This window comes from Lactuca serriola, chromosome 4 (genome assembly GCF_051521515.1).
Source record: "Lactuca serriola cultivar US96UC23 chromosome 4, Lser_US96UC23_V15, whole genome shotgun sequence".
NCBI classification, from domain to species: Eukaryota; Viridiplantae; Streptophyta; class Magnoliopsida; order Asterales; family Asteraceae; genus Lactuca; species Lactuca serriola.
The window spans coordinates 285,470,273-285,491,412 of NC_136411.1; the positions used below are offsets into that span (position 1 = coordinate 285,470,273).

The 21,140-nt window shown below is 38.7% G+C and overlaps 1 pseudogene; it reads left to right on the forward strand.

Annotated features, from left to right (window-relative positions):
* The first annotated feature begins 2,078 nt into the window (after positions 1 to 2,078).
* On the forward strand, positions 2,079 to 2,900 carry LOC145100632 (RING-H2 finger protein ATL78 pseudogene; annotated as a pseudogene).
* The last annotated feature ends 18,240 nt before the right edge of the window (positions 2,901 to 21,140 follow it).

Genomic DNA, 21,140 nt, shown 5'->3' on the forward strand with positions numbered 1-21,140 from the left:
TGTTGTGTATATTCTAAAATATGGGTATAATCTTGTTATTTCAGCATGGCTCAATCAAACACTCATGGATCATTAACTAGATCTGACCCATGACCCGTTGAACCAACTGATTAACCCAACAATCACCTCCTTAATCGGTTGTTCAAACCATTTGTTCATAATAGCCTTTAATCACCCTCTTTTCATCTCGATTCAAGACCTTTCCCTGACACCCGACTTCCAGCTCGGTCACGTCCAAAGTCTTTATCCAATCCCGACTTTTCCCGGACACCCGACCTTCACCTCGGTCACATCCAAAGTCGTCCATACCCGGCTGTTGTTTGTCACCACATAGAATTCGTTTTCACCTAACACTTCTGTGAAACGAGAGCCTTTGTGTCAACTAGAACCTCCAAGAAGCCAATGCCAAACACCCAGCTTTCGCCACAATGGCAATCATGAATCCGAAGGCCCCTTCCCTTCGAAAGTCAACTCTCAAAACGACGTTGTACCTCTTCACGAGCCCTAAGCTCTGATACCAATTGTTGGCACAGGTCCTTAACAAAAAAACACACACTACTCACATAGGTATTTGTATATTTGGTGGGAGAGCTTCTAAATTCAATGAAAAATAGAGGTACAAAAAAAAGGAAATAAGACACCTATTTATATTAAACATGCACATGTACATCTCGTGATCTCCTATAAACTTGGTCAAACTTGACTTTTTCTGTTGTGCACATTCTAAAACATGGGTATAATCCCGTTCTTTCAGCATGACTCAATCAAACACTCCTGGATCATTAACTAGATCCGACCCATGACTCGTTGAACCAACCGATTAACCCAACAACCACAAAGTAAAATTATGTCAATGGCATATATTTAAGTCATTTGCAAATTCAACGAGTTCACAACATTACATACAATATTTTTCTGAAATACAATATACAAAACGTTTAGAATTGAATACAATATGGTCAGTACGTCTTGCAGGCTACTAAGCATATCTGGTTATTTTTCTCACTACATACAATTGATAATTGAAACTACTAACCATATCTAAAACCAACTCTGCCGCCAAATAATCAGTCCAGATTTAATTAACGTGCTTTCTTATCAATTTTTAGATACGGAAAACATCATGTCTGGGAATATCTATAATCGATAGTAGGTAAGAGAGACTATCAACGATCAACCATTGAAACAACCATTAACGTCAAAAAAAAAAAATACTAGAATAGCGTATCAAAAATCAAATGAAGACATGGCATCATCAAACACCTAACCTTCGAACCCTAATGGAGCGGAAGACACCGACAAGACACAACGTCTCTTTCGTCTCTTGTACCAAACAGTGAAGACACCAATGAACACAAGCATAATCGCACCGCCAATTCCTTTTTAGATTCCAAGCACAGCCAATGCACTGTTACTACTAGATCAATTTTGAGGGGTATCCGGGCTACCCCAGGCTCCAATGTGGATCCGCCCCTGGCGGGCACAACACCGTAAACACCTCTACTTTTATATATATATATATATATATATATATATATATATATATATATATATATATATACACACACACATCAGTTCAGTCAAAATTTAAGGTTCTCATTTGAGCAAAAAGTCATATATGATCCATTTACTTGTATGTTTGAGCGTATTGTGAATTAAAAGTATATATTCATTCAGTTATTTAATTAAAAACGTTTCACGAAACAGGAGAAGAAATGGTGGTTATCCAAAGCTAGAACCGTAGTAGAAGATCCAAATGGTGGAGATCATACATACTATGAACATGGACAAAAAGCTCCACGCGTAAAAGGCAAAACATATCATTATTTGACTTGCAGAGAGTGCGTCGGACCCATATAGGTAGAGAAACCATTTACTAAGTAATTACACATACCATAGTGTGGAAGATCCAAATTAATGGTGGAGATCATATATATTAAAAAGACGAATAGATAAATGCCACATGGTGGCTCAAATCTTATACTAATATCCTCTCTTTTTTATTAAAATACACAAATGGCGACCCTACACTAATCACCTCTCTGTATACTACTATATCTAAGCGTCGGTCTTTCATTGAATTCTCATCTAAACAAACAGTGATCATTATTCCCAAACAACTTAACATGTCAAGACTATCTACTGAGCTCTTTGAGAATGAAATGAAGCATTTTATTTCAAGAAAACTTCTACTTGACACTTATTCATACCAACAACCAGCGGCTGCTGTGACAGCTCCATCACCGTCAAGCCCACATACAGAACATAGCAACTTTGATGCGAATGTGGTGATGGTGCTGTCAGTGCTGGTTTGCGCTCTGATTTGCTCACTTGCATTGAACTCCATCATCAGGTGCGTATTAAGATGCACGAGATCATCTAGTTCAGAAAGCAGCGGTAGCCAGGAAACAAATTTAGTTAAAGCCAACACTGGAATCAAGAAAAAAGCATTAAAGAGTTTCCCAACAGTCAGCTATTGGGAAGGACTGAAGCTAACAGGATTGAACAAAGAATGTGTGATATCCTTAGGTGACTTTTCAACAGGAGATCGAGTAAAAATACTGCCCAAGTGCAACCATGGATTTCATGTGCGTTGCATCGATAAATGGCTGAGTTCACATTCATCTTGTCCAACTTGCAGGAACTCCTTACTTGAAACATGTCAAAAGTTTGTCACAGGTGGGAAATGTAGCAGCAGTATGTCTTCACAACTGCAAGAGCAAGATCCAAGAAATACAACTATTTTAACCATATTGCCTCTGTCGCATGAAGGTCTTGTACGAAATTATGAGACGTGACTAGCACAAAATGAACAAATCAAATGTAATTACTGTAATACTCATACGTAGATAGGTAGAAATTGTCCATTGAGTAATTTAAAATATTATTGACACCAAAAATTCTTTCCCTACAATAAGTTACACGTAATGTTGCTACTTTGCAATTGTTTTACAGGACTTTTTTTTTCTAAAGTATATATGATCAAATTAAATTCGTTAAAACTTTATACTTATAAGTTTGTTAATACATTGTATATAAATAAAAAGAGTACTTTTAATAAATAATATAATATGAGTATCCTTATTCATTCTTTATACATAATATACAAATTTGGGTGGTGGCGTGATGACTACTTAGAGGTGCACAAACGAAAAATAATAACCTACGGTTTCTTTATATTGCAAGTTGTCATATAACAGGTTAAGATTTAACCCAATTGCCCGTTCGATAATGGCGGAACAAAATTTTTTGCCTGGTCAAACCATTGAGCTTGACTTTACTATGTAAAAACGTCATAGGACTGTTAATGTAGCCGTTCGGAGTGCCAAAATTACCATCTTGCCCCTCTAATGTTAGTATAAGTAGGTATTGGTTCAATTGGTTACCATACACCGCAAACAACGCTCTCCATTCTTGAATTTATTTGCATTTTTTTTGTTGACTTCAGAACTCAAAGTCACATCCTAAAATGCTTCCTGTTCCGTATCCATCTTTTATAAAATTTTAAAACTTCAAAAAATGCCACCATTTGCAATAATCTCCTTGCATTTTATAAAATTTGGTCAAAACAAAAACAATTTGGACTAAAATTCACAAATGGGGTTACAACCAATACAACAATCTTAGTAAAACATATTAATATTACAAATGCTAAGATCAAAATAAGTAGTTGTCTAATTAAGCTTCAGTTTTTGTTCACTTCCAACAGTCCATCGTCAACAAAGTGCCCAGAAGTGCACATATATACACATTGTACATTTAATCTTGCAATAGAACCTAGAATATATGGAAATATAAAACCGATGTAAGACAATAAGGTCTCATAAGTTGTGAAGGTGTTAGACACACATGTCATTTTAAAAATATAGTAAGAAAGTTTCATATTTATTAATATCTTGCAACAAGTATAATACATGACCACATTCCATATGAAACAATGGGGAGTTAATGCCCCAATGTTTGGCTTCCCTAACTTCATTTTTTTTTTCCACTCTTTGACAAATCGATTCCTATTCACTTCGGCTACATACCGACTCTTATTTTAATTTTTATAGATAGAGTAATCACAATTGTGACATTCCATGTCTACTTGTCACTAATAGAAAATCAGATCAATCTACAATAACATTATATTTATATGCCATCTACCTTGCAAAAACGAGGTACCACATCACACTCTCCAACCGAAGACAGAAACGTGAGTTTGTGCGACGTAATAATGGATTATAGTTATTTGCATACATAGAAAAATATGATAACATAATTATAAACTTTTATTAAGACAAAATGGAAATTACATTGTGTTTACCATGAGAGTACCTTATAATATCACAATACAGCGTATGCCTTACCAGATATGCAACAATAAAAATACAACAATGTAAGAGATGAATAGTGATCCCATGTTTGTTCTAAGTGTGATTAACATCTAGCTTCTTATATCGTTAAAAATAAATATGTTTTGAAACAATATCAACATAAAGTTAGTGAGTTTCATAGGTTTGTATCAAAGTACTTTGATACGAAAAAGTATGTGTATATTGTATATAATTGCTTCGTCGCCTTTATATATATATATATATATATATATATATATATATATATATATATATGCGTGTGTGTGTATGTGTGAGTGTGTAAACACACACACACACACACATATATATATATATATATACATAAATACATACATGCATGCATGCATGCATACATACATACATACAACCCAAAATCATACGTTTACGTTGTATCTAAGTACTATTCAAAGTTAGATGATTGCATTTAGAGTATTCTCAATGATAACAATAAGTCCCTACAACCTATAAGTTTGATGAGTGGTTGCACCTCACGATGCTGTTGTTTTATGTTGTAGAATTGTTCTTCTGGACGCTTCACCGGACGTCAAGGATGTGTAGACAGTTATCACTCAGTGTAACTCTTCCGTCAAGATTGTAACTAGCAACCATGGGTAGGGGTGTCAACCCATATAGATCAATACATAAATCTTCTGCTTACTTAATAATTATCGTTTATAGGTCAGTGGTCTTACTAAGCATTACACTTAGGTGATGACATGTCTCATGTAAATCATCGAGTGAACCGAGCTAAACGTTCATGTGCCTTAACATTAATTGTCAACGCTAAAAAGAAATAGCTTAATTACGTAAATGTTTTAAATGTTTATAATTATTATACCAGTTATGTAAACCAAACGAAGCTTCAAGAATTATAATTGATGCAACTTCAAAGACATTGTTTATATTGGAAATGACACAAATGCCTTATGAATTTTCTAGGATTGGTCGTTTTAGTCCCTAAACTATTTTTGTGGCTTTATGTGGGAACCAACTCATGAGCAACATTTATTTTTAGTACCCTTTACTTATTATAAATGGTTTGAGTGACACAGACAAAACTTTGGGGCCTATTTTGCTACTGTTCATCATATTCCTCTATGTTAAACACTTGCATTATAATTTTGGTACTGAGCTCATTCTTACATTCTACAATCCCCATACACCTATAACCTCATGTTTAGTGATTCACTAGCAAAACTCATTGGTATCTTAATCATCAGGCTCTTCCAGATTCAAAACGCACATCGTGCTGCTAATTGTTGTCATTTGCTATTAGTAATAAAGGTTATTAGCCATGGACTTCGGCCTGCCACCTTTGAAATATCCGCCAGCACTGATGGCACCGCCATTACCATTCATTCTGGCACCAGCTAGAAGTCCTTGAACAACTTGCATATTCTCCTGATTTTTGTTATTTCCACCACCGCTACCACCTATGTTCTGGATCTATTTTCATGGTCTAAACTCCTACTAATCAAAGTAAAATTAAAACAACAAAAACATCAAATAATAAAAATTTTGATTAAACCTAGAAACTGAATGTGTCTGAGTCTCTTCCCTTGACGTCCATGGAATAGACTTGATTATGATTGTTTCCAATCCCCATTATTAAATGTTGAAAGATTCAGAAATGCATCACATAACCACTTGTCCTCAGCATCTCAGTAGTACATGAATTTTCCAGTTGTTTCTCTATTATATAAAAAAACCCTCATGTCAAAATCAAATTTATCATCCCAAAATAAAATTAACATATTCTACTTGGAACTTGAACTTAAACTCAACGTAAAGCTACCGTGAGGAAAATTTTTTGAATTCAACCAAGTAAAGTTACGATAGCAGGTGTTGGGAGTCTATTTACGAATTAAACAAATTTATCACTAAAAAACCCTAAGATCCCAAACTCCCTACACAAAATCGCTAAGAAGCCCCGTGCAATTTTGAGAAATCTAAATGAAACTAGGAAGAAATCATTGAATTAGGTAAATAGTAAGGTTGAAATAGAACTAGATGAAAGAGAGTACCTGTATGAAGCTAACAAATTTACAGGGAAAAGAGGATCCCTAGCGAAGCCTTATTACGATTTTCAATACCATATTTTTGAAAAAGAAAAGAGAAGGGATGTTTTGCTTAAATGGAATACAAAAGATTGTAAACATTTCAAACATGGAAAATCCAAAGACCAAAGTAACAAGTGGTCATAACATTTCAACTCATTGTCAGATACAGGTTTATTATGTACTATCTATCAAACTAGATATATGAATGTGTATTAGGTAATATGATTGAGGGATATCAAATGGGGAAGAAGACGAATAGTATTAGGTTAAGGAAGAATTGGTCAACAAATGTCTATTATGGCAAAGGGGTAACTAGAAGACCCCTTCATTTTGCCCAAAATGATGTAATTGACCCCAAAAAAGTGACTTGGTTCCGTCATAAAGCCACGAAAGTAATTTTTTGACTAAATAGACCAACCCTAAAAAATTCGTAAAGTATTTGTGTCATTTGTCCTTTTTTATATATGATGCAACTCCAAGACTATTTGTCTAGAAATGAAAAAAAAAAAAAAAAAAAAAAAAAAAAAAAAAAAAAAAAACTTTATTCTCTAGTGATTTAGGTTTTATCTGTTGAAATTTCAAGGAAAGATACTAGTTTTTATGGGGTTGATAGACCATCCCTACAAATAAGAAATTGTAAAATCAATTACAGATTTTTATTATATTTAGACAAAACTTCAAAAATGGTCCCTGTGGTTTTCGAAAATATCAAGTTTAGTCCCTAAGTTCAAAAAACCTCACAGATTGTCTCAGTGGTTTCAAAACTTTTAACAAATGGTCCTTTTCGCTAACGCCGTTAGTTTTTGTCCATTGAGTGAAGGGCATTTCTGTCTTTTCACTATCACAGAGACTATTTATGAAGTTGTCTTATTTTTTTTTTAAAAAAAAAAAAGAAAATTAATAATTATTTAATATTCTCTCTCTCTCTCTCTCTCTCTATATATATATATATATATATATATATATATATATATATCTACTCTAATAAATGAAAATGACGTTGCCACATGTCCTTCTCTCATAAGATTAGCCACATGTCATTTTGTCATAATTTGAAATATATTTATTTTCCACTTGTCATTATTTTAATTTTCATTTTCAATATATCATTAATTTACTTTCCATAAATTAAACCTACCATAATGACTATCAAATTTTAAATTTCAAATTCAATTCCAAATAAATTTACAGTTTAAACCTTTATGTTTAATATTGTGTTATAATTAACCCGTTTAGTACACACTAAACACATAATTTTAATTAATTTATTCTTTTCATGTTTTTTTCTCATAATTTTCACTTATTTCAATTTCAAATTCAAATAAAATTTCTATTTAATCGTGCGTACTTAATATTTTGTTTTAATCAACCTGTATATTATACGGGTCTCACAACTAGTATATATATATATATATATATATATATATATATATATATATATATATATAAAACACACATCACAATTCTTCAAGAATAATGTCTTGATCGAGGCTATGGAGGGAATGAATTAGATGCACTCTCAGTGACGCCGAACCTTTTGCCAAGAAGGCCCTCAACCCGCCACCAGATCTCGATTGGTCTGATCCGAATCCATGCCAATGGACCCGTGTCGTTTGCTTAGATGAGAAGCGGGTAACCCGTATTCAAATCGGGCATCAAAATCTTCAAGGAACACTTTCTGCAAGCCTCTCGAATCTCTCTCAACTTGAGCATTTGGAGCTCCAGTGGAACAATATCTCGGGTCCTTTACCTAGCTTAAACGGGTTAAGCTCATTACAAGTGTTAATGCTTAGTAAAAACTTGTTTACTTCGATTCCTGTTGATTTCTTCACTGGTATGTCTTCTCTACAATCTGTTGAAATGAAAGAAATTTAATCTCTCTCTCTTACGAAGCACCACCCACTTATCCTCTCCAACCTGTTATTCTTCTTCATCAGAAGTTCCACCTTCCAAACACAACACCCTTAAAACAGCAACTCTCCTAGCAGAAGAAGAAGAAGGATGCGATATAGTCAGATCAATCTCTACAGCACTATTAGTTGATAGATTATCCAAATGAACAATAGTAGTAGCAATCGCTCTTTGTGAAGAACTAGAAGAAACATGGATAACAGGATTTAGATTTGGATTCGTATTCATCTCTGCATTCTGAGCAGTTGAAATTGAATATCACCGCCATTTGGAAGATAAGTGTTGTGTTCTTGATTACCTGGTAGAATCTGTGAAACATTTGTACTTCTCAAAAGTCGATCATTGATGTATGTTTCAAGATCTTCAATCAAATTTTTTGCGTTGTTTAGGGCAGATGAAATGGAGGAAAGAGAAGCAGCACTTTCCGATATTAACCTTTAGAATGGGCGTGAACGGTGTCTTCGATTACCCCTTGCCGCTTCAGAAGAATGTAAGAATGATGGGTTTGTTTTAGAAGTAGGGCCTCCTCCGACACTGTTGAGACCTTGAAGAAGAGGGTTTTCCCCAATTGAACCGATTCTAATTCTGATTCTTCTTAGTGCTTCTACTGGAATATGAGAGATTCCCCGAATTACCCTTTGCTTACGTATACTCTCTACTTTGCGTGCTCGAGATTTTGGAGGGATTTTCACCCCGGATTAGATGGATAAGTAAATGAGGAATAAAGAAAAAGAAGAAGCTCTAGCCATGTTTTTTACAGTAGAATTTACCAACACAACAAATGCAGATAGAGAAAAATGAAAGGGAAAAAGGAGAGAAGAATTACACACACTAGAGTTACAGAAGCATACAGCTCATGTGTGTGAGTGAGAGAGAGAGAGAGAGAGAGAGAGACTTTTATATTAAATATTTATATTTTATTTTATTATTATTTTTTAAAGGGAGAAAACATCATAAATGGTCCCTGGGTATTCAAATGACGAGAATACCTCTCAATTAACGGTGAAATGTTAACGAAGTGAGACAGAAGTACCAAATGTTAAAACTTTTGAAACCACAGGGACCATCTGTGAGGTTTTTAGAACATAGGGATTAAACTTGATATTTTTGAAAACCACAGGGACCATTTTTGAAGTTTTGTCTTATATTTATTTTATACAAGAAAAAACTCACATGTGATGGAAAATATGAAACACAATGCAAGGTTATGATTTGGAGAACCTTCTACAATGTCTTAAAGATGTTAAATATCTCTGACAACCTGTCCTCTAAACATGTTTAAGAACTAAATTTTCTCTTTTTTAAAGGATTTCTGACAATGAAAATTGATGGATTGCTATGTTAGGTGGAAGAATATTTAAGAGGTAAGCATAAGCCTCTCCATCCTATACAAATTGAATATTGACCCCCATATTAAACTCCCAAATATTAAATGAAATAGATTATAGACCCCATTATAATTTGAGAGACACATTTAGAGTGGATTTTCCATCTAGACTAGTCGACAGTGGAGGCGCAAATGGCAGGGGCATGCACTTTTTCGATTTTGTGAGGACAGTATTGAATGTATTCACCACAATGTTAACACATCAACACTACAAGAATACCATAGCATCCCATCATTTTCGTTAAACAACTCAGACATCAAGAGAAGGTCTACCTGGTTCTGACCAATTTCAACATAGCATTGACCATGATGTTAAACCACCATCTTCACAATGTCGACATCTTGACTTTTATTGATGTTGCAACAACTTTTTATAGGTTCATCTGGGACAAAGGCCTCGATGCTTAGAAATTATAAAAAGGATTCACTTTTTATATAAACCCATCTGAGTAAAAGAAAGAATAAAAATTTAATACCCTAAGGGTGACCATAATGTACTCATAAAAGATTGTTTCCCAATCTTTTTTTTTTCTCAAAAACTCAATGAAAGGAAAATACACGGTTTAATTGTACACCTGAAAGATATCAGAACCACTTAAACCACCACATAAACCAAATGGTCACAGTCAATATTTTCATCTATTCTTTCTCCCTTTAAGGTCACTTTGAGAATTTTTTTTTCTCTATAATTGTTTCTAGGCTTTCCAATTTCAACAGCCTTTAAAAGATATAAACTACTAATATATCAAGATCTGAGACCGATCAGTTGCTTCAGGAACCATTACTCATGCATTCTCTGAAACAAAAAAAGTTTATGTACTTCAAGGTCCATGAAAGTAAGATTTCACATGAAGTAAACAACTATTATAAGAATACTCACAATTTGTAGTGAACCCATCCTACAAGGCCATGAACTTTGTTTTCATATTTCTTAAAACTCCATTCTCTATTCATCGTATATGCCAAAGGTTGTAACTTATAAACTAGGTTGAAAACAGTTGTAACCGATAGAAAATCATTTACCTTTTCCCCATAATACTACATATATTATTTTTTTTTCTTGTAAGTAACACGTATTCAATGAAATAGACATGATGACGATTTCTACTTGGAAAAAGGAACATACATCACATAAATACTCTCTATCTCTCCTCCATTATCACATAACCCTAGTTGAGTTTCCGTTTGTTTTCATTGTCAATGGGACAAGAAGACTCATGATCATGTCTCACCAAAGAAGGGGATACTAAATTCATCGATTCCCTTGAAGAATCCCCCCTCTCAGAGGCTTCCAACTCCATTGATTCTCAATACATAAGATTTTGATGGTTTAGTAGATTTTTACGTTCCTAAATCTATTATTTGTATGAGAAAGAAGCACATGTTATGGAATTTGAAGGATATTGAAAATTTGAATATCAAATTGAATCATACTAAAGTTCATGCTTTCACAGACAGCATTGGGAAGCGATTTGCTGATGCAACATGTGTGAATTCCATGAATACTAGCTTAATCCTCCTGAAATTGCTATTAGAAAGTTGTGTTCTTGTCGCCGGAAGATAATTAATAGTGATCCTTACGTCAATCTTTCAGTGCCTCAAGTAGTGGACTGCTCGCACAAATGTGTTGAAGAACTCCAAAAATTCTAAATGGGACGAACAGTTTATATTTTCATTAGCTGACGCCATTGGAGACTTGGAGTTTCAACTGAAAGATGATGAATTTTCTGAAGTTGATGTGTTGGGGAGTGTTAAATTTTTGGCGGAGTAGATCATCACCAACGAGACTATTTCTGATTCGTTCACGATGGAGAATTCAAGTAAGAAGAAGTCGAAACAAAGCAACAAGGTGATTCGAGAATGAGTTTTCTAATTTTTGGGGATCTTCGTTTCCCACTACTTATGAAGGAAGACGAGCTTTAAATAAAAATTATTAAACGATGGATACTTTAATGACATGCAAATATATGTGTCATATATGCTTCAAATTCAATAAGATATGGCATTTTTTATGACTACTACTTTGACGTGTCATAAATCCAATGCCTGTCAATAATGGTCGTGTCTTTATCTGCTTGTAAAGAACCCGGTAAAAAAAGCCTAATATAACCCAATTTTCAACTTGGTTTCTTATGGGCGAGTCTTATGTTGAAAACCGAATAGGACCCGGTTTTATTAGCATAATATAGTCAGATTCCCATATACAAAACCGGTTCTTTTCTTCCAAAATAAAGACGTTGTATGTATGACCGGAAAGGCATAATTAATTATTTTCTAATGACATTAAAGTTAGAGTGCCAGGATTTACACTATAATTATGAGGAGTGTAAACTATATTTATGAACTATAAATATCAACGCATGAAACCGATTGCTAAGTGACAATGAAGGAAATTCTATGATAAAAACTAAAATACGCAATGTTGAAGTCGTTGAAAATATTTGGCGTGGCGTAGGTTTTGGCAAACAAGATTATACTGAATTGTATCTTCAATAAATTTAAAAATACCTTAAAACAAGATTATATTGTATTACATACAAAAGTTGTAAATTTGAACAAATCTTCAATCCGCATAAATTCCTACTAAAGCGAATAAACTGAACACTTCCACTTTAAACGTATATATTCATTCTGTTATTAAATTAAAAACGTTTCCTGAAGCAGGAGAGAAAAAGGTGGTTATATATATCCAAATCAACAACATTAGTAGAAGATCCAAATGGTGGAATCATATGTATTTGGAAGACGGAAAAAAGCTCCACGCATAGGCAGAGCATTTTTATTTTTTTTGGACGGCAACACATATCATTATTTGACTTGGAGAGAGTGCGTCGGACCCATGTAAATAGAGAAACCCTTTACTAAATAATTACACATATCATATATAGTGGAAGTTCCAAATTAATGGTCGAGATCATATAATATTACAAAGACGAATAGATAAATGCCACATGGTGTCTCAAATACTACACTAATTATTTGAGATTATATTTGATACAAAGGTAAAGAGATAAAATCCCAAAGGGTGGCTCAAATCCTATTCTAATATCCTCTCTTTTTCTTAAAATACACAAAGTGCGACCATATTGTAATCACCCTAGCGAAGGATTATACGGAAAATATGGCAACAACTATTTAACCAATGAAAACATGTATTTTACAAATGGTCCGTATTGTTTGGTATAATTTGCGTAGATGATTCCTAACTTCTATTTTAAAAAATATGGTTGTTTCACTTGTAATTGTTGTTTTAAACCCACGTTCAAAGAAATTATGGTTACCTTTGATGATTAAAAACTAACATCAAGAATTTGTAATTTCCAACTTCCGTTCAAATGAAAGTTACATAAATGTTAATTTAAAGAATTAATGGAAGTTAACATACACTTCCATTTTAAACTCATGAATTTTGATTGATATTTTTTTTTTGAACCGACAAATCTAATCTACTCCCAAGCTAACAACACCTATTCCACCTATGTCCACAACAGGACTTGAACCTTCGACCTCAAAGAGGGAGGGCACCACCTGATACCGTTGGGCTACAAACCCTATCTCAAAAGATTGTAATTTATGACTTCCCTTTTAATTCAATTTGCTTAATTAATAATATCAAGCATTAATGGAAGTTATATTATCCTTCATCCTAAAAGTCGTAGTAAATTATAGGATGCTAACCTTGTAACGCCCAAGTTTTCAAATAATTTTTCATATTTTAAAAATGCACTTTCATTCATAATTGTTATTAAAATATCATTATATTACATAATCAATTCATAACATCACATCCCAAGATCAAAATATGTAAAAAGCTCCTCAAGTGTGTAATGATCAAGTCAGTGCGTTCCCGCGATCCTCACTGGTACCTGAAACACATAACATAACACTGTAAGCATAAATGTTTACTGAGTTCCCCAAAATACCACACACAACACATATTAGCCACTCGAGGCTATAACTCTGTTTGACCCTCTGGTCAGTATGTCTCAGTGGGACCCTCCGGTCCCATAATTTTGTGGGCCCTTTAGCCCTAACTCTGTGGACCTTACAGTCCTAACTCTGTAAACTGTGTAACATACATAACATAAATCACATAGGAATCTCATCATGCAAAAACATACAAATACACTCTCACATAACTCTAGTTAAAGTATAGTGAGAAGACTCACCTCGGGTAACACGGTAATCTCGAATTCTATAAAATCGGATCTAGCCTCCGCCTAATTGAAATAAACACTCTAAATCAATACATCTTTCAAGGCTAGACTATTCCCTCTCCTAGTACTCTCAGAAAGGTAAAAGACCATTTTAACCCTCTCATGGCTCAAAGACCCTAAAGTTGACTAAACCCTAAAAGTCAACAAAAGTCAATTCTCCGGGTTACGCTGCGCGTACCAAACATGTACGCTGGGCGTACCCGGTGTCTTCACAGAGACGGGGTGCACGACCCCTTACGCCGCACGTACTGGGATTACGCCCCGCGTAACTCCCAGTTTCAGACTCTAAGCTTTTGGGGTCTTAAACAGTTAAGACCCACGTCCAACTTCTAGATCTAACCATTTCTAAACCTCTTAATCCATAAAGTTGGTGACTTTAAGCCTTTGCATGGCTGGGCAAGTCACTAACACCCATAATATTCCATTTCCCAACTCTAGAAAGCTCATAACTCAAGCATGACCTCATATCAACGACCAAGATGGAAACTTTACGGATCTATAACACAAATACCATGGAAATGGGACAGATCTAGGTCCATTGAGCACATTACACTCATAAAGTCTCCACCTTTGGGACTTTTAACCCTAGAAATGGTCCATGCAACATCAAACCAAATAAAGAGGAAAGTTTTGAACTTTATGCCTCTAGATGAAGCTTCTTTCTCTGAAGATCTTAGATCCAACCTTGCACTTCAAGCCCTAGCCTCCTCAAGCTCTTCTCCTTATTCGTCACTAACACTTTAAGACACTTTTAGCTCCAAAACAAACACACTCAAGCTATGGACGATGGAAGGCTCTCTTTTATGGTTTCACTCTCTGGATGGAGGCTGGGAAATGAGTCTTAGCATGCTTTAAATAGTGCACAAGCCAAACATTTAGGGTTTGCATCTGGGTATCATGAATCTGGCTCAACTCCACAGGTAGCTCCAATCGATATGCTACCCTGCCCACCCTCATGATCACCCTGAACGGTCCAATGTACCAGGGCCCCAACTTGCTTAATTTCCTGAATCGGATCACTCCTTTCCAAGGAGACACTTTCAGGAGTACAAAATCCCCCACCTGTAACTCAAGCTCGGGCCTACGCCTATCTGCGTAACTCTTCTGGGCCGTCAGCAACCTCTGTCTAACCTGATGTATCCGATCTATCGTCTGAAGCACTAACTCAGTGCTTCCCATCACTAGTCGCCCTACCTCTCCCCAAGAGATGGGAGTCCAACACTTCCTCCCATACAACAGCTCAAAGTGAGGCATACCAATTTTCGAATGGTGGTTGTTGTTATGAGAAAACTCAGCCAGAGGCAGATACGTGTCCCAACTCCCTCCGAAGTCCAACACACATGCCCGAAGCATGTCCTCGAGCGTTTGAATCGTCCGCTCACTCTATCCGTCCATCTGTGGGTGGTAAGCGGTACTGAAATGCAACCTAGTACCCAACTCTTCATGGAACTTCTTCCAGAACCTGGAAGTGAAACGCACATCTCGATATGACACAATCGAGATCGGTACACTGTGCCGCGATACCACCTCCCTCACATACATCTCTGCCAGCCTCTCTGCGAAAGAGCTCTCACTGATAGCAAGAAAATGAGCGCTCTTTGTCAGCCGGTCTACGATCACCCAAATTGCATCAACGCCTCTCGCAGTCTTCGGCAATTTGGTGATGAAATCCATGGAAATATGTTCCCAATTCCACTAGGGAACGTCAAGTGGCTGTAACTTGCCTTGTGGACATTGATGCTCGGGCTTAACCCTGCAACATGTCAAGCACCTCTCTACAAACCACGCCACATCCATCTTCATACAGGGCCACCAATAGTCTCTTTTCAGGTCCAAATACATCTTAGTGGCCCCTGGATGGATCGAAAACCTCGACCTGTGCGCCTCCTCCATCAGAATGGCTCGTGCCCCGCCCTCAAATGGCACCCAAATCTGGCCCTGGAAGGTCATAAGCCCCTGGCTATCGGCAATGAACTCAGATACCTGTCCGATCACCCGCTCTCGCTTGCGGTTTTCCGGCCTCATGGCCTCTACCTGGGCCTCCTGAATGGTGTCTAACATCGGAGTCATCACTGTCAACCTCAGAAAAACATCTCGCAAAGGGGCACTCTCTACCCTGCGACTCAGGGCATCGACTACCACATTAGCCTTGCCCGGGTGGTATAGGATCTCACACTCATAATCTTTTACCACGTCCAACCATCTCCTCTAACGCATGTTCAGGTTGGGTTGATCCATCAGATACTTCAAGATCTTGTGGTCCGTGTATATGGTATACCGAACCCCATATAAATAGTGGCGCCAGATCTTGAGGGCGAACACCACAGCTCCCAACTCTAGATTGTGAGTAGGATACCTCGTCTCATGAGGCTTCAGCTGCCTCGATATCGACGCGTCACAATATACCACAAGGTTCTCCATTCCCTTCGGAAGGGCCAACATTGGGGCTTCGCACAATCTCTGGTGAAGTGTCTCAAATGAGGCCTGCAGCTATGGGCCCCAATTGAAAGCCATGACCTTCCGGGTCAGTCTGGTGAGAGGAACTGCAATCCTGGAGAAATCCTGGATGAATCTCCGATAATAACCAAACAACCCCAGGAAACTACTGATCTCCGAAGGGGATTTCAGCCCTTCCCAACTCATCACCGCCTCAATCTTGGCCGGATCGACCAATATTCCATTCTGGTTGACGAGGTGTCCCAAAAACTGGACCTCTCATAACTAGAAATCGCACTTGGAGAATTTGGCGTAAAGCCTCTCTGATCTCAGAACTCTGAGGGTCTCCCTCAAATGCTCCTCATGCTGCTCTCTGGATCTCGAATACACCAATATATCATCAATGAACACGATCACCGAACAATCCAACATCGGCCTGCACACCCTGTTCATGAGATCCATGAACGCTGCCGGTGCATTGGTGAGCCCGAAAGGCATCACCACGAACTCGTAATGCTCGTAACGAGTCCTGAACGCTGTTTTCTGGATATCCTCATCACGCACCCTCATCTGATGATATCCAGACCTAAAATCAATCTTGGAGAACCAAGAGGCTCGCTGCAACTGATGGAACAAATCGTCGATCCTTGGTAAGGGGTAACGGTTATTGACCGTCAGCTTGTTTAACTCCCGGTAATCAATGCACATTCGGTGTGAACCATTTTTTTTCTTGACAAAAAGGATCGGCGCTCCCCACAGCGAGCTACTCGGCCGTATAAACCCCTTTCCCAACAGCTCCTGAACCTACGAGGATAACTCCTGCATCTCTGGAGGTGCAAGGTGATAGGGTGCCTTGGCGATAGGCGCAACCCCCGGAACCAAATCGATACGGAACCCCACCTGCTTCTCGGGAGGCACACCCGAAAACTCCTCGGGGAAAACATCTGGGAACTCACTCACTATCGGGACCTCATCGACCGACCTCGGTCTCTCTGCACCTACCCTCATATCCACCACATAAGCCACAAACCCACTACAACCCTGCTGTAGACTCTGCATCACTCTCGCGGCTGAACAAAATGTCGACCCAGAACAGGTACCTTCGCCATAAACCGTAAGAACTCCCCCACTAGGGTCTCGTATGGTCACCAGCTATCGCTCGCAATCAATAACCGCTCCAAATATGCTCAACCAATCCATGCCTACGATAACACAAGCATCTCCCATAGCAATCGGGACCAAATCAATCGGAAACTCAACGCCGAAGATCTCGAGTACACATCCTCAAATCACATCAGTGGCATACACTGCTCTCTCGTCAGCTATGGAAACTCGCAAAGGTCGACTCAACACCTCTCGATGACTACGGATGTCCTGACTAAAGGCTAACGACACAAAAGACTGACTCGCACCCGAGTCAACTAACACCAAAGCAGGCACAGAACCCACAAGAAATGTACCTACGCATAACACCACAAACTCAAAATAAACAGATGAATGAATACATACCAGCCACAACATCGAGTGTTGCATGGACCTCGTCCGCTGTCAACTGGAAGGCTTTCCCGCAAGCCTTCGGCGCCTCGGCCTTCACCGACCGACTCTCCGTAGCTCGAATCGCAGCAGGGACAGATCCCTAAGAAGCTCCCTGACCTGACCCTCGCAACTATAGACACTCGGCCTTCCGGTGTCTGGTCTGGTTGCAGTGAAAACAAACTGCAAACCCATTGGGGCAATCGTTGGCCATGTGCCCCTCCTTTCCACACTTGTAGCAAGACCCTGCTCTGCATACCCCCTCATGACTCTTGCCTTACTTGCCACAAGTGCGGCCCTTCTGGTTCACTGATCTCGAATCGGCGAGCTTAGCCTGCTTGCCAGCCGGCTGGGACTGTGTTGCTCGCCGATCCCTCTCCTGAGACTCCGCCTCCTCCCTCGCCTGAGTCTCGAGCTCAATCTCCCTCTTCCGGGCATTTGCCTGAAGCTCAACAAAAGTCCGGTATGTCGAGTTCGCCACGAACTCTCGTATATCCCTCCACAGAATACTCAGATACTGGCTCATACGTGCCTGCTCGGTAGACACATGCTCAGGGCAGAACATCGCTCTCTCATGGAACATCCTGGTGATCACAGTAATAGACTTAGTACCCTGCTTTAGGGTCAGAAGCTCCTTGGACAAACGTTCCCTCACCACTGGGGGAACGTACTCATCATGAAACATAGCGATGAACCTCTCGCAGGTCACCGCATCAAGCTCAGCAGAAGAAAAGTGCGTCGTCACAAACTTCCACCAGTCCTTCGCTCCCAAGCGAAGCTGGTTCAGCACGAACCGGACCCTCAGATGCTCTGGACATGAACATGTGTAGAAGCACCCCTCAATGTCAGAGATCCACCTCATCGTGGCTATCGGATCCTAAGTCCCATCAAGCTCTGGTGGCTTCGTGTTGCTGAACTCCCGGTACAGTAACGCGTCACCCCCTGCGGCCTGGTAGCAGCAACAGCTGCAGTAGCTGCAGCAACAGCAACATCAGTAAGAGCAATATACCGCTCATCAAAAGTCTCAATCAGTGTGGTCTTGATAGACCCGAACATCTCTGGAATCTCAGCGCGGATGGCAGCAACCACCTCATCATGAATCATCTAGCGGACCTCATCAATGCTCACACCCCCCTCATTAGTCCCTAGCCTGTGTCGCGTCCCAACCATGATGTCTCTCTGAAATACAACAGAAGATGCCAGAGACTCGCTCGAGTGTACACACACTCGATATGCCATTCCTACTTGATCCCTGGTACCCTAAGGATTCTTACGTGGGTTGCGCACTGATCCGGTGCCTTCGGTAGTATGGGCCCAATACTACCGTCCACACCGCATCAATATTCACCCCAAGTCCTGCTCCTAGGATCCCACGTCCCAAGTTCTTTACTCTCTCTATACATAGTCTACTCTCTAGCAGATATCTCATAAGCTACTCGCTGCTATCTATTCACTCTCAAGCATCTCCTAGATGCAAAATCCCTAGGCTAAGGCATCACATATCAGGCCACTCTAGTCCTAATAAGAATAGCTAGCCTACTCTAGCATGCATATGATATCATAACATATCTCATAACTCGTAATGTAAGGGTAATTTGGGAAATCACCGTCCGGGCGCTGGCTGATCGTACACACTGCTCTGCTCTGCTCTTTCAAAAACTTTTTACTCTAATTTTGTGAATTTTATTTTGAAAATCTCTCAAATCCTCGGTTTCAGTTCAAATACGCCCGAAGGTGCACCTGAATCACTCAAACCAAGGCTCTAATACCAACTTGTAACGCCCAAGTTTTCAAATAATTTTTCACATTTTAAAAACACACTTTCATTCATAATTTTTATAAAAATATCATTGTATCACATAATCAATTCATAACATCAAATCCCAAGATCATAATATGTAAAAGCTCCTCAAGTGTGTACTGATCAAGCCAGCGTCTTCCCACGATCCTCACTGGTACCTGAAACACATCACATAACACTGTAAGCATAAATGCTTAGTGAGTTCCCCAAAATACCATACACAACACATATTAGCCACTCGAGGCTATAAATCTGTTTGACCCTCTAGTCAATGTGTCTCAGTAGGACCATCCGGTCCCATAACTCTGCAAGCCCTCTGGCCCTAACTCTGTGGACCTTACAGTTCTAACTCTATACACTCTGTAACATACATAGCATAAATCACATAGGAATCTCATAATGCAAAAACATACGAATACTCTGTCACATAACTCTAATTACCACTCCAGTTAAAGTATAGTGAGAAGACTCACCTCGGGTAACGCGGTAATCTCGAATTCTGTAAAATCTGGTCTAGCCTCTGCCTAATCATATGAAATAAGCACTCTAAATCATTACATCTCTCAAGGCTAGACTATTCCCTCTCTTAGTACTCTCAGAAGGGTAAAAGACCATTTTCCCCCTCTGATGGCTCAAAGACCCTAAAGTTGACCTAACCCTAAAAGTCAACAAACATCAACTCTCCGGGTTACGCAGCGCGTACCAAACGTGTACGCTGGGCGTACCCGGTGTCTTCACAGAGACGGGGTGCGCGACCCCTTACGCCGCGCGTACTGCGATTACGCCCCGTGTAACTCCCAGTTTCAGACTCTAAGCTTTTGGGGTCTTAAACAGTTAAGACCCACGTCCAACTTCTACATCTAACCATTTCTAAACCTCTTAATCCATAAAGTTGGTGACTTTAAGCCTTTGCATGGCTGGGCAAGTCACTAACACCCATAATATTCCATTTCCCAACTCTAGAAAGCTCATAACTCAAGCATGACCAAATATCAACGACCAAGATGGAAACTTTCCGGATCTATAACACAAATACCATGGAAATGGGACAGATCTAGGTCCATGGAGCACATTACACTCATAAAGTCTCCACCTTTGGGACTTTTAACCCTAGAAATGGTCCATGCAACATCAAACCAAATAAAGAGGAAAGTTTTGAACTTTATACCTCTAGATGAAGCTTCTTTCTCTGAAGATCTTAGATCCAACCTTGCACTTCAAGCCCTAGCCTCCTCAAGCTCTTCTCCTTCTTCTTCACTAACACACCAAGACACTTTTAGCTCCAAAACACACACACTCAAGCTATGGACGGTGGAAGGCTCTCTCTTAGGGTTTCACTCTCTGGATGGAGGCTGGGAAATGAGCCTTAGCATCCTTTAAATAGTGAACAGGCCAAACATTTAGGGTTTGCATCTGGATCCATTACGCCCAGCGTAA